This window comes from Notamacropus eugenii, chromosome 4 (genome assembly GCF_028372415.1).
Source record: "Notamacropus eugenii isolate mMacEug1 chromosome 4, mMacEug1.pri_v2, whole genome shotgun sequence".
NCBI classification, from domain to species: domain Eukaryota; kingdom Metazoa; phylum Chordata; class Mammalia; order Diprotodontia; family Macropodidae; genus Notamacropus; species Notamacropus eugenii.
Window position 1 is genome coordinate 109,857,587 of NC_092875.1, and position 14,908 is coordinate 109,872,494.

The window sequence follows — 14,908 nt, forward strand, 5'->3', positions numbered from 1 at the left end:
ATTCTTGTATGTTTGACTTAGTTCTCTACGTATAAATGAGGCCTTTATCACTGACACTAGTTGCAAAAATTCTTTCTCAGTTTTCTGCTTCCCTCCTAATCTTGGTTGCATTGGGTTTGTTTGTGCAAAACCTTTTCATTTTAATGTAATAAAAAGTATCTGTTTTGTACTCCATAATGTTCTCTATCTCTTGTTTGGTCATATATTTCTCCATTCTCCATAAATCTGACAAATACACTATTCCTTGCTCCCCCAATTTATTTATAGTATCATATATACTATAGTATACATATAGTGTACATATACAGTATAGATACATAGTATATAGTACCTAGATCATGTATCCATTTGGATTTTATCCTTGTGTATGGTGTCAGGAACTACTCTATGCCCAGTTTCTGCCACTCTGTTATCCAATTTTCCCAGAAGTTTTTGTTGAACAGTGAGTTCTTATCCCAGAAGCTGGGATCCTTGGGTTTATCAAACAGTAGATTGCTATATTTATTGACTACTATGTCTTCAGTACCTAACCTGTTCCACTGATCTACCCTTTTATTTCTTAGTCAGTACCAAGTGGTTTTGATGGTTGCTTCTTTTCAATACAATTTGGCATCTGGTAGAGCTAGTCTACCTTCTCTAACATTTCTTTTCATTAATTCCTTTGATATTCTAGACTTTTTGTTCTTCCAGATGAATTTTGATATTATTTCTTCTAGCTCTAGAAAATATTTTTGTGGTAGTTTGATTGGTATGGCACTGAATAAGTAATTAACTTAGGTAGAACTGTGCTAGGGTTGGAAGCTCAATTCCATGTGGACAGTCTCGGGCGGGTAAAGGTGGGAACTTCTAAATCTTAGAGTTCTCACGAGACCCCCCAGGAAACGGCTGGGAATCGAGGTGAACCGAGCTATCTCGTGTATTTCCGCCTCTTCCCGTGAGAAACGTGATGGGAGAGAGCTCTCCCCGCCCTCGAGATTGTCCCGGATCTGGGCACACTATTGTTATCTAACAGCATGGTATTCAGATGCAAACTATGCTGCTGGAGGGTTTAAGTAGGATCAGGAAAGCCTGAAAGCGCTCTTGGGCGGAGGGGCGCGGAGCGGACAGGACACTAGACTCCGCTTTTCCTCTCTCCTCTCTCCCCTCCCCCTCTCTCCCCACTTATACTTCTACTTCCAATCTCTTATTGTAAGATCTTTGCCTCCTTGGGAGATCTTTCTCTTTCCCTCCTAAGGAAGAATCCCCTGCACTTGTAACCGAGACCCTGAAATAAAGCTCAACCCTTGTTCGACTCTGGAACGTCCTTTCTCTCATACGAGCATCCGGTTTGGCCAACTGAAGACCTCGGGAGGTGAGGTAAGAAGACTCGTGTAGCCCACAGGCCTCTAGGCCTGGCAGAACTGTCATTTTTATTATATTAGTTCAGCCTACCCACGAGCAACTGATGTTTTTCCACTTACTTAAATCTGACTTTATTTGTATGAAAAGTGCTTTGCAATTATGTTTATATAGTCCCTGGGTTTGTTTTGGCATGTAGACTCCCAGATAGTTTATAGTGTCTGCTGTAGCTTTAAATGGGATTTCTCTTTCTACCTCTTGCTGTTGGGCTTTGTTAGTAATATATAGAAATGTAGATGACTTATGTGGGTTTATTTTGTAACCTGCAACTTTGCCAAAGTTATTTATTATTTCAAGGAGTTTTGTACTTGATTCTCTAGGATTCTCTAAGTATACGATCATATCATTTGCAAAGAGTGGTAACTTAGTTTCTTCTTTGCCTATTCTAATTCCTTCAATTCATTTTCTTCTCTTATTGCTAAAGCTAACATTTCTAGTACTATATTGAATAACAATGGTGATAATGACATCCTTGTTTCATCCCTGATCTTATTGGAAATGCGTCTAGCTTATCCCCATTGCATATAATGCTTGCTGATGATTTTGGGTAGATACTGCTTATTATTTTATGGAAAGTTCCATTTATTCCTATGCTCTCCATTGTTTTCAATTGGAATGGGTGTTATATTTTGTTAAAAACTTTTTCTGCATATATTGAGATAATCATATGGTTTCTGTTAATTTTGTTGTTGATATGATTAATAATGCTGATAGCTTTCATAATATTGAACCAGCCCTTCATTCCTGGTATAAAACCTACCTGATCACAGTGAACAGAGCACTGGACTTGGAATCAGAAAGATTCATCTTCATGAATTCAAATCTGGCCTCAGACTCTTACAAGATGTATGACCCTGTGCAAGTCACTTAACCATGTACCCAAGTACTTCATTTGCAAAACAAACTGTAAAGGAAATAAGAAAATGCCCCAGTATTTTTGCCATTAAAACCCCAAACAAGGTCACAGCTAGTTGGACGTGACTGAAACAACTCAACAGCAAGACAGGAAGACTAAAATCAACAACTTTTTCTAGTCTCTTATGCAGTATAACCTACCATATTCTCTATGATCCATTGACACTAGTCTTCTTGCTGTTTCTCAAACAAAACATTCCACCTCTCAACTCCAGGCATTCTCACTTGTTGCCTCTCCTTCATTGGATACTCTTTTTCCTTATCTTTGCCTTTTGGTTTCATTTTGTTGCTTCAGTTCCCAACTAAAATCCAAACTTCTACATGAAAATTTTCATGTTCCCCCTTAATTATATTGCCTTCCCATGTTGACTATTTCCATTTATTTTGTATATAGTCAGTCAATCAATAAGCATTTATTAAATCCTTACTGTGTAAGGCACCATGCTAAACACCAGGTATACAAAAAAGAGCCAAAAGATAATCCCCGTCTCAGGAACTCACAATCTAATGGAAGGAGACAATGAACAAACATATAAAAACAGATGAGCTATATACAGGATAAATAGAAAGTAATTAATGGAAGGATGGTATTAGAATTAAGGGAGCAGCCAGGTGGCACAGTGGATCAAGTCCTGATCTTGGAATCAGAAAGACTCCTCTTCCTGAGTTTAAATCAAGTCTCAGACACTTACTAGTTGTGTAACCTTGGGCAAATTGCTTAACCTTGTTGCTTCAGTTTCCTCATCTGTAAAATGAACTGGAGAGGGAAATAGGAAACCACTCCAGTATCTTTCTCAAGAAAACCCCAAAAGGAGTCATGAGGAGTTGAGCATGACTAAAAAGACTGAACAAAAACAACAAGATCTAGAGAGATTATGGGTCTCAAATGCCACTGAGTCCAACCTTCGGGATAGCTAGGTGGCACAGTGTCAGATCTGGAGTCAAGAAGACTTATCTTCAACATCAACAAAAAACCCCACCACCCACCACCACCACCACCACCATCACTACCATCACTAGGATTAAAAGAAAAGGGAGAAAGACTTCCTGTAGAATATGTAATTTTAGTTGGGACTTAAAGGAAGCCAGGGAAGTCAATAGGTGAAGATGAAGAGAGAGAGCATTTCACTACTGAGAGACAGACAAAGAAAATTCTTCAAGCTCTAAGTGAATGAGCATCTTGTTCATTGAATAGTAAGGAGGTCAGTGCCATTGGGTTGGTGAGTATGCATTGAGTATTGTGTAAAAAGACTGGAAAAGAAGAAAAGGTCTAGATTATAAAAGACTTTGAATGCTAAACAGAGGATCTTGTATTTGAAGTAATACGCAGCTTTTTTGCATGTGGTTGTTTCTATATTGTTTCCCACATTATGTAAGGTTCTTGAGAATGGACAGTTTTTTCCTTTTTTTTTTTTCGGTATGTCTATTGTTTAGCACAATGTCCAACACAGAGTAGGTTCTTGATAAATTTTTATTGACTGATTACAGAAATTTCTATTGGTGACAAAGTTATAAATAATATGTGGGGGTGTCTCTGTGTGGCTCAAAGTGAGGTGAAATAAACATCTCTAGCCTTCTCTCCTCACCCTACTCTTCTCCATGGAAAACTTTAATTCCTACCCAGAGGGAAAGCAACAGTTTGGAGTCAGGTGCTTGGTCACTTTGAAATCCTCACAGAGAGAGGGTACAGGCTAGAGTCTATGTGTCCCCTTAAATACGATTAGTTTGGGGGATGTGGTTTTCAGGTTCAAGCTAATATGTGATCCACATTTCATTAATGGAGGAAAAGAGGACCACACACTTTATATCTAAGATTTGATACCTTTTACACCAAATTCCAATTCCACAATGAATATATGTAGCAATTATCAAAGAAATTCATTTATCCAATTCAATAACAAAACAAAAATCAGAGAAACTACACATAGAAGAATATATATCAGTCAAAAGAGTGAAGGAGTTCTCCCATTGAGAATGTGATAGTTCAACCAAGAGAGAGCTCACCCAAGAAGAAATACCCTGAAGTTTCTAATGTAATAAACTGGATCAGTCCAATAGGCTTTGGGACTTTACAAATGTTTGACTGATTACAGCAATTTCATAGCAGCAATGAACATTAATAATATTTCAAGATGTGTGCAACAAATGCAATGTGATATGAAAATATCTCTAATTTCTTTTGGTGACAAAGCCACAAGTACTTCTAGTACTAGTGTTCTTTTTGTCTGTTTTTAAAATGGAAGGAAAGGCTAAATTTCAGTTATAGATTAGTGAAAATGAAGATATAATTTCTCCTGTCCTCCTTAAAGCCAAGTTCATGGACTTCACAAAATCTATTTCCAGACCCAGGTTGAGAGCCCCTGACTTAAAGCACTGGAATGGTTATCACCTATGACATTTTAATAAATATTAAAACCTCAAGGGTATAAAACTCTGGTAATGGAATTAGGGCCTTTTCAGATACCCTACACCGTTTATAGGTAAGACATGAATGGTAGAAGGGCCTATCTTCTATCTCCTGCCAATATGGCTGTTCTGCTGGGGGATAGCTATAGGACACAATCTGTTCTCCACCTAGTTCCTGCCAGTATGGGAAGTTCTCCAAAGAGTTATGGAACTGAGGGAAAAACTTCCCAACATAGAGATATAGAAGGATCCTCTTGATCCAGAATGAGGTTTCAAAAGATTTCTCTGATCTAGATCCTCCTTAATGCTAGAGCCTTTCTTCTGTTGATTACCTCTAATTTATGTTGTCTATATCTGGCTTGTACATAGTTGTTTGCATATTGTCTCCCCAATTAGAACGTGAGCTCCTGGAGAGTAGGAATTGTCTTTTAGCTTGCTTGTAACTCCAAAGCTTAGCATAGTGTTTATTATATAGTAGGCACTTAAATGCTTGTTGAATTTCTTCTGCTAGAGTTGTTCTTTCCTTTCTAAATAATAGCAGAAATTTTAGCACTTATTAAGTAATATATTAAGGTGTGAATGACAACAAGTGGCTGAAATTGATGTACCATCTAGGGGCATTTGTATTCTAAGAGTAGGCAAACCTTAAGGAAAAGGGTTAAAATTTTCATGCTTTTGATTTCAGTCCTCAGGCAAGGAGTGAGGGAAGAGTCTCTTCATGGTATAAAGCCAGATCTTGTTCATAGTTTTAAGAAACTTAAGCTTAACAATTTTCTCCTGGTTTTTCATGGATTGTGCCTTCATGACCTACAGTACCCATGAGAATCACAGAACTCAACATTCTGATAGTGGTGTCATTCCAAGGAAGATTTCCCTCCCTAATCTTACAGCCATTCAGTAATCAAAGACTGAGTGCATTAAATTGGGGGAAAACCCCAAAACCTAAAATCTCATGATCATCTAGTCTAGCCCATTTGTCTCATAGAGAGACATAAGGCACAAAGAAGGGGGATGAGTAGTCTACAATAAAAAAAAAAATATGTCACAGATCTGGGACAGAAACTTAGTGACTAGACTCTCAGTTCAATGTCCTTTCCACTATGTCACAGCTGCCTTGCTATTGGTGAATGGGTTTTCCACACAGTCTGTTATCCTACTGACCACTGGAATGGCTCTTAGTTATATAACCATCCTGGGGCAAAATTGTCTACATAGTCAGTTGTTAGGAGTACTATCGAATGGCTTCTTGCAGTGGGCAGGGAGTACCCTCTGAGTTCCTGTCCAGCTCTAGTTTTGATGAATGTGTTGTTTGCATCCTTTAGGGCAATGGTTTTTCAGTTTTCATATTCCTGCAGTAACTATCCCTTCAGTTATAAATAGCACTCATTCCTTCCTTCCAAGGCCAACATTCTCCTTTGCTGAGTTTAGTGCAGAGAAATGCTTTGGTTATTTTTTGGTCATGTTTGGTAGCTCTTATTTCATTTTCTACTTCAGCTCTTGCAGGGTAATTATCCCTGTATATTACCGCTGCTCATAAAAATATATGTGACCAGTCAGCATCTGAGGAGAGATGCCTAAACACCCTGCTGTCAGGATTTACTTCTTGCATATTTCTTTGGTTTTGTGGAAAAACTGAGAGTGCCTCAAGTCTATGAGTAAATGTTATTTGGGTACAGAGAGAAAATAGCTAGAAGGGGAAGAGACAAAAGACAAATGATCCATCTCCATTTACATATGCTGCCTGTACACAAATGTATGTTCACATAATACATACATATACATGCACATATAAAACTCTGACTCAATTTCTAGCTTCCTAGCTATAAGGGTGAGAGATTCCTTTGTCACCCCAATGAATGTAATTATAGAAAGCCCAGACACCTCAAATGACTTAATCCAAGTTCTAAATTAGGTATGAATTGAATCCATAATCAATTTGAGAAGATTATGGTGTTTTGAACATTAGATAAGGGCAAATGAGGTTACACAGGAAATATTTGGAGTTTTGCTGCAAGAATCAGATATACCCTTGCACCTATGGAAAAAAGAAAGCTCTCATTCTCAGCTATGAGCTTAGTAAAACAATGAACCCATCAGTCTATCAAGGGCAGACTTCCAGTGTAGAGGATTCCATTTCATGAGGCAAAACTAAACCTCTGAGAGGAACTGATCTGAGGGAAGGGAGAATAGAGTTTTTCTTTCTTTTTCTCATCTTGCCAACTTCTTCTAATTGACAATGCTATTGAAGATTCTGGACCAGTAGCAAATAGTGTGTCAAACTGAGATCAGAGAGATTATAGTAGTAATAGTAGTAGTAGTAGCAGTAGTAGTAGTAGTAGTAGTAATGATATAACAATGGTCTTTACATATTTTATTTCATTTGATCCTCACAATAGCCCTTTGAGGCAGATGCTTTGATTATCCTCATTTTACAGAAGAGGAAAGTGAGAATGAGAGAGATTAAATTGCCCAAGTCATATAGTTAGGGTCAGAGACAGATTTTGAACTTAAGTCTTCCTGCTTCCAGGTCCTGTGCTCTCTGCAATCTAGTAGGAGATAGGAGGAGAAACATTTGGTTAGGAGTTATAATCACTTGTGGAGAGAAACCTTCAAGGAGTGTGATCCCATGTAGCAGAGAGAACTCTACTAGAGTACTGACCCTTGGAGCCCATTGGTGTTACATCAAAGGTGAATTTCATGAAGACTTTACAAATGAAGAAAAGGACTTCTGGTAAGTAGGAATTGTGAGTTGCCCCCTTGTCTATATAGTCAGTCCTCAACATCTAAATGAAAACATTTAGTTTTCTTGACTTCAAGCATTCCCACGATTTTATAATAACCTCATTTTCACTTTTTATTGTTGGCAAAACTTGCACATTTCCAGCAGAATGCAAGCAAGTTTGGGGAGTGGTTGGTATCCTATGAGGCCCTTCATTGAACTAGTTCATTCTATTATTACAAAGAGCTCCCTGGGCATTTGTTGTATATTTTCATTGTTTGTCTTTAAAACTCAAGTTTTGTGTCACAATTATGCCCTTAAAGCATAGCGCAAGTCCTTCAGGCACTCAGCTCAAGTGTGCAAAGTCAGCGATTTGGCTTAGTAAGAAAATAAAGGTGTTGGATAAATCTTGTGCCCAAAATGTCTGCTATGGCTGTTAGCCACTAGTTTGGTGTTAACACATTGATGATTCCTTATATAGAGTACAATGTTCTTATACTGCCATCTAACATAGTGGAAAGTTAAGATTCAGGTTAAAAAAGTTTTAGTTTTAAGAATTTTATTTGCTGTACAGTATTTATAGTATCGTAGATTTCATGTGTTATGAAAAGTGAATACTGTCTGAAATCACTGTATTTTTTTAATTGAGATGTTAGCACAAAAGATCATAGAATTCTAGATACTAATATGCTTTGCATATTACCAATTTTATTTTATGTACTGCATTTTATGGGTTATTTCATGGTTACTCTGTTAGGAAAACTGAATATTGTCAGAATTAATGTTGTGTTATAAAGAATTATATTGAGAAAAGTGTATTTTCAGCACTCTAGAGAAAGATTACAGTTTTTGATGGTCACAGGAACTGAACCCCCTATTTCCCATAACTTTCAATGAATCACATTTTTTATTTTCTAGGAATATTCCCACTGTGAAAGTTGAGAATTGACTTACTATATTTTCTCTGTCTTGTATTTGTACCCTTAATTCTTGCTCACTTCTATGTATTTGTGGGAGAGTGTACCCTAGATTTTTTGAGAGGGATGCTTTTATAGCTGCTATTACTACCATGCCATTTTGATAAATATAGATTTGCTAAAAAGGTATATGGAAGCAGAGAGAATAGAGTTGCTAAAAAGAATTAAATCTGACTGATTGTTTCTAGAAAGCACAGTGGTGGAAGGATTGCTAATAACGTACTGGAAATCTTGTCACTCAGAGTTATCTCTAGAACCTTGACAGATGAGAGAGTAAAGAAAAAGTAGCAGCCACCCTTTCTGGACTTGTTTAGCCAATACAAGTGGGAGATGGAGAAATAACATGAGAGGATATTGCACAATCTTATTACATGTTATTCCACTTCCTGCACTCTACCATCCAAATAAACTTTCCTTCTTACTTTTACTCATGCACAATATTCTATATGCCCATCTCTGTGCTTTTTTAAGAGTTATAAATCATGCTTGGAATGTCCTCCCTCCAATACTCCTATCTCTTAGAATTCCTTGTTTTCTTTGCTTGTGCTCATCCTTCATTGCTGAAGAAGACCATGCCATTAAAGAAATGATGACATGACTTGCACTTGACTTTGTTTTGAGTGAGGGAGGGCTGTGCAGGTCACCAGCCTCACTTCTCCTCCAGAGCCATCTGAATCCAGTGACCAGATATTCATCAGGATGACTGGAGATGATCCAGGATGTACTGCGAGACCTTGGCCCCTTTAGGCCAAGGTCTTTGCAGGTACTCACTTAGAGTGAGGCAACACCCATTCATTGAATAGGTCTGTTTAAGAGGTAGCCAGGACATGGCCCTTTTAATGAGGATTAGCTATACAGGCTTAGCCACAAGTGGAAAACCTTACAAAAGTAGATGTCATTCAAAGTGCTTATTTGTAAACACAGACAGGTCTACCTTTACATAAATTCACATTATGATAATTAGACTTTACATAAAGAATTCTGAAAGAAATCTATATTCCAGAAAAATAGCTATGTTAGCATTACTGTATAGTACTGGGTGCTTTCTTTCTCCACTGCTGCCCCTTGGCTCAGTGCTCCATGCATTAAAAAAAAAAAAAATGTATTATTTTAAACATTCTTTTATTTTTAAATTTTTGAGTTCCAAATTCACTCTTTCCCTCTCCCATCCACTGAGAAGATAAGCACAATTATATCAATTTTACCTGTGAAATCATGTAAAACATTTCCATATTTCCACTAAAAAAACCCACCCACCAATAAAGTAAGAAATTTAGACTTCAGTTTGCACTCAGAGTTTATTAGTTCTCTCTAGATATGGATAGCATTTTTTCCTCACAAGTCCTTTGGAATTATTTTGGATAATTGTATTGTTTTCTTTAAAACTCAGCTCAAAGACCATCTTCCATGTGAAATATTTCCTGATCTCCTCCAGTCACTAGTGTTAAACCTCTGAAATTACCTTGCACATTTACTTACTATATTTTTCGCATGTGCTTATATCTATGTCTATAGCAAGGAAATGAATTTGATCCACACTTCAAATCACTCTATCAATTTGTTTACACCTCCAAATCTTTTGTTTGCCTTTCCTTGTCATGCCTACTACCTTTTCCTTATGAAGTCTTCCTCTTTGGGTTCTTTTCCCCATAATATTTAATGCTTCTTAATCCTCCTTAATCCCTTTAAATCCTCCTTAATTTTCCTTGATCTTGCTCCTTCCCTTCAACCTATCACAGCACCCCACCCAGATGAAAACCCTGGACAAGTATCTGAACCAGGAGATTACAAATTATCTTTTCAAATTGTCCTCAATTTCTCCCAAATGTCTACAAATTTAAATCAAATTCTGGCCTTCTGGAACTATATAAACCCTTCCAAATAATCCATATACTTTCCTTTTCCTTCTTTTTTGGTTCAAATCCTTCTCTCTTTTCCTCCAATTCTTTCTACAACCTTTCATGGAAGTAAAAAATAGATTCCTTCTCACATAATCTTTTCCCAGGGTAGCAGCTAGTAGAATTTGTAGTCAGTCTTTAAGAAACATTCTTCTTTTCCAACCTAGCCACTTGTCTTTGTATCCCCAGCAGTTTGGAACATAGTAGACACTTCATTAATTTTTTTTCACTTTTTTGTTTCATTTTTAGTTTTGTTAAAAAAAAAAAATCCGACAGGACAAATCAATAAGGGAGTTTGGGGGATGCCATGAACAGGACTGTTGGGGTGGGGAGGCAGGGGTAGGTGGCAGTAGAGTGTCCTTTACCCCCAGGGCTGAGTGTTCCAAGGACAGGCCAAGGCCTCTACTGAGTCTGCTCCATGTAGGAAGAAATGTCTATCTCATCAGGCAGTTCACTGATGTTGACCTCAAAGTGATCCTGGACGTCACTGAGGATTTTGGCATCATTTTCATCTGATACAAATGTGATGGCCAAACCTTTTGTATCAAACCGGCCTGCTCTAGCCACCCTATGTTAGTAGGTGTCTGAGTCCTCTGGCATGTCATAGTTGAAGGCGATGTTTATTCGTTCAATATCCATGCACCAGCCAAACAGGTTAGTAGTCATAAGGATACTATCCTGGAAATCCTTGAACTCCTGATACTGGGACAACTTCTCTTGGGGCATCTCACGATGGATAGCAACGTCTGGGAAGTTCTGTTCCACTAGGAACTGGGCCAGGGTAATGCAGCTCTGCACAGATTTCACGAAGATCACTACCTGGTTGAACTCTAGAACATCCAGGAGGTCAAAGAGTTTTTGGTTCTTCTCATTGTCCTCCAGCTTCACGTAGTACTGCTGCAGCCCATGCAGCATCAGCTTCATCTCATCATCCACGAAGATCTCCATTGGGTCTTGTATGAACTTGCGGCAGACAGGGTGGATCTCTTTGCTCAGGGTGGCACTGAACATCATGACCTGCTTCTCATGGGGGGTCATGCGCAAAATTTCCTGGACGTCTCAATGCATGTTGAGCTGTTGGAGCATTTTGTCACACTCATCCAAGATAAAATGTTGAATGTGTTTGAGATTGAGGCTCTTATTTTGGGCCATGGCTAAGATACCTTCCAGGGTCCCCACCACAATATGTGGGCAGTTCTTCCTCAGCAACTCCTCATCCTTTTTTATTGATAGACCACCAAAAAACGCCGCCACTTTGACATTAGGCATGTATTTGGAGAAGCGCTCATACTCCTTGCTGATCTCAAACGCTAGCTCCCGAGTGTGACACATCACCAGCACAGAAACCTGACCAGTGACTGGCTTCAGCTGTTGCAGCGTGGCCAGCACAAACATGGCTGTCTTTCCCATGCCTGAGTTGGCCTGGCATAAGACATTCATTCCCAAGACGGCCTGAGGAATACACTCATGCTGGACTTCAGATGGATGCTCAAAGCCACAATCTTCAATGGCCTGGAACAACTCTGGCTTAAGTAGAAAGTCACAGAATCCAGAGCTGTGGATGGAGACATAGGAACCTTTCACATCTTTCTTTGCAGGGGTGTCAGCTCCATCCCCACCAGCTGCTGTCTCCTCGGCACCATCTTCATAATCCAGGAGTTCAGTGTCCACATCATTTTCCACCATAGCTGGGTCAGGGGAAGAGGATATGTAGATAGGCTCTGGGAAACCTCAGTGTAGGGATGCTGGGGTGGTAGAGATTCAGGGAGCAGCAGAGGAAGATGAAGACACTGGAGTCAGAGTTAAGAGCTGAGCGGAGAAAAAGCTCGTCTCCATAGTAGACACTTTAAAAATGTTTCTTGAATTAAATTGAACATCACAGGCAACCAGACTCTTCCTTCTCCCTCAGTATCCCTTTAGTCGACAGATCTTTTCTATTCTGCTTCCACAATATCTCTTGCCTTGCTTTTCATTCACAAAGGCAATACACCAGTAAAGGCTATTATCACCTCTTGCTTGAACTATTCCAATGATCTCCTAAATGGCCTGTTCACTTTCTATCTCTTTCCAATCCATTTTTATTTCTTAAAAAAAATTTTTTTTTTGGTAAAACATTTGTTTTTCTTTCTTTAAGAAAAAAAGACAAATAAAACCAGTGTCACAACTGAACATAATCAAACAAAACAGATTCTCATATTGGTTATGTCTAAAAAGGTGTATCTCATTCTGCATATTAATCCATCATGCCTCTATCAGAAGGTGTGCATCCTTCTTTATCAATGTTACCGTGGAATCATGGTTGATTGTAACATAGAAATGAGTTCTTTTTAAGTCCTTCAAAATAGTTCATTTTTATATTATTCATGTTGTAATCTAAATTGTTGTTTAATAATTTAAAGGTCAATAGTCTCAAGGTAAATAATGGGGGAAAAAAGTACCAAGTAATGTGCCTTAGCAGTACCAGATCTTAAACTATACTACAATGTCATACTTAACAAAATAGTTTGGTAGTTTTTTTTTGAATAAATTGATCAGTGGAATAGATTGGGTACACAAATTTAGAAACAAATTTGGCATAGTATTCAAATGAATACAGTAACATAGTATTCAATCTCATTTCCACTGACCACTCTATAACAATAGGCTTCCAGGTTTATCTGAAACTATCTAATTATTTCTTATAGAACAATAGTATTCCATTATATTAGACTATCATAATGTGCTAGGCATCCTCTTAGCTTCCAGATCTTTATCCAGCAACAAGAGCCACTCTAAATATTTTTGTATCTACAAGAACTTTTCCTCTTTTTGATCTCTTTTAGTAATTGTATCCTTGGATCAAAGATTATAGATGCTTTAGAAACGTTTGGGGCATAGTTCCACGTTGCTTTACAGATTGACTGGATCAATGCATAGTTCCACCAATGGTGTATCAGTGGTCCCATTTTACTACAATCTCTCTAACATTTTCCATTTTCCATTTTTTGGGTCAATTTTGGCAATGTGATGAGTGTAAAGTAAAACTTCAGGGATACTTCAATGTGCATTTCCCTATTAGTGATTTGGAGCAGGTTTTTCTCATATCATTGTTGACAGCTAGGATTTATTTTCTTGAAAACTATATTCTTTGATCATTTATCAGTTGACAAACCAATTTACCAGTGGTCAAATTAATTATTTTTATAAATTTGAATTAATTCCTTACACATATTAGATATGACACCTTTAATAGAGAAACTTGCTACACTTTTCCCCAATCAACTGTTTATCTTCTAATCTTAGCTCTATTTAATTTGTGCAAGAAATTTAAATTTTCATGTAATCAGAGTTGTACATTTGATGCTTTGTGATTCTCCCTATCTTGTTTGTTCATGAACTCTTTATACATATATTGACATAATTATTTTTTCCTTGTTTCTATCATTTGCTTGTCATACAGTTATTTATATCTAGGTCATATTTCTACTTGGAATCTGTCTTGGTATATGATGTGAAGTATAAGTTTAAACCTAATTTCTGACAGATTGCTATCCAATTTTCTCAGCAGTTTTTGTCATATAGTGAGTTCTTGTCTCAGTCACTGAGATTGAATACTATGTTACTGTATTCATTTGAATATTATGCTTAATTTGTTTCTAAATTTGTGTACCCAATCTATTCCACTGATCAATTTATTAAAAAAAAAAAACCACAACAAAAAAACTACTACTAAACTATTTTGTTAAATACAGCTTTGTAGTATAGTTTAAGATCTGGTACTGCTAAGGCACATTACTTCGTACATTTTTCCCCATTATTTACCTTGAGACTGTTGACCTTTGATTACTTCAGATATACTTTATAATTTTTTCTAGTTCTTTAAAATAGTACTCTGGTAAATTATTAGCATGGAATGACACTGAATAATTAATTTCATGAGGTTCTCCATTGTAATGGCTTGGCCTACCCAGAAGCAATTAATATTTCTCCAATTATTTTTCTCTCTAAAATTTTTTTAGTTGCATTAGTTCCTGTGTGTTCTAGAAGAGGTGATATTGGGCATACTTCCCTTGTGAGTGATTTTTTTGGAAAGGATTGTAGTTTATCTCTATTGCATATAATGCTGGTTTTTGCTGTTAGATAGATACTATTCATTATGCCTTGTAATTGATCATTTATTCCTGTTTTCTAGTTTTTTTTTTTAACAGAAATTGATATTGGATTTTCTCAAAAGCTTTTTCTGTCATCAACATAATTTTTGTTTTTTGTTATTAACATGGTCTATTTTTAAAATTTTCATATTAAACTGGAATATTTAATGTAAGTTCAATCTCATCATATTGTAAAATTTTGTGATATGTTACTCTTATTTTATTGCTAATGTCTGGTTTAAAATTTTTTGCATCAATGTTCATGAGGGATATTCATCTATAATTTTCTTTTTATGCTTTGGCTTTCACTGGTTCAGGTGCAAAGATCATATTTATATTGTAAAAGGCACTTGGTTTATTATTTTAGAAAATTTCTTTAACAGTATTGGATTAATTGTCATTTCAATCTCAAATATTTGAGAGATTTACTTGTAAATATATCTGGCTCATATTTTCTTTTCATTT

The 14,908-nt window shown here is 37.0% G+C and overlaps 1 pseudogene; it reads right to left on the reverse strand.

Moving 5' to 3' along the window:
• Positions 1-10,700: 10,700 nt before the first annotated feature.
• On the reverse strand, positions 10,701-11,999 carry LOC140498220 (spliceosome RNA helicase DDX39B pseudogene; annotated as a pseudogene).
• Positions 12,000-14,908: the final 2,909 nt, after the last annotated feature.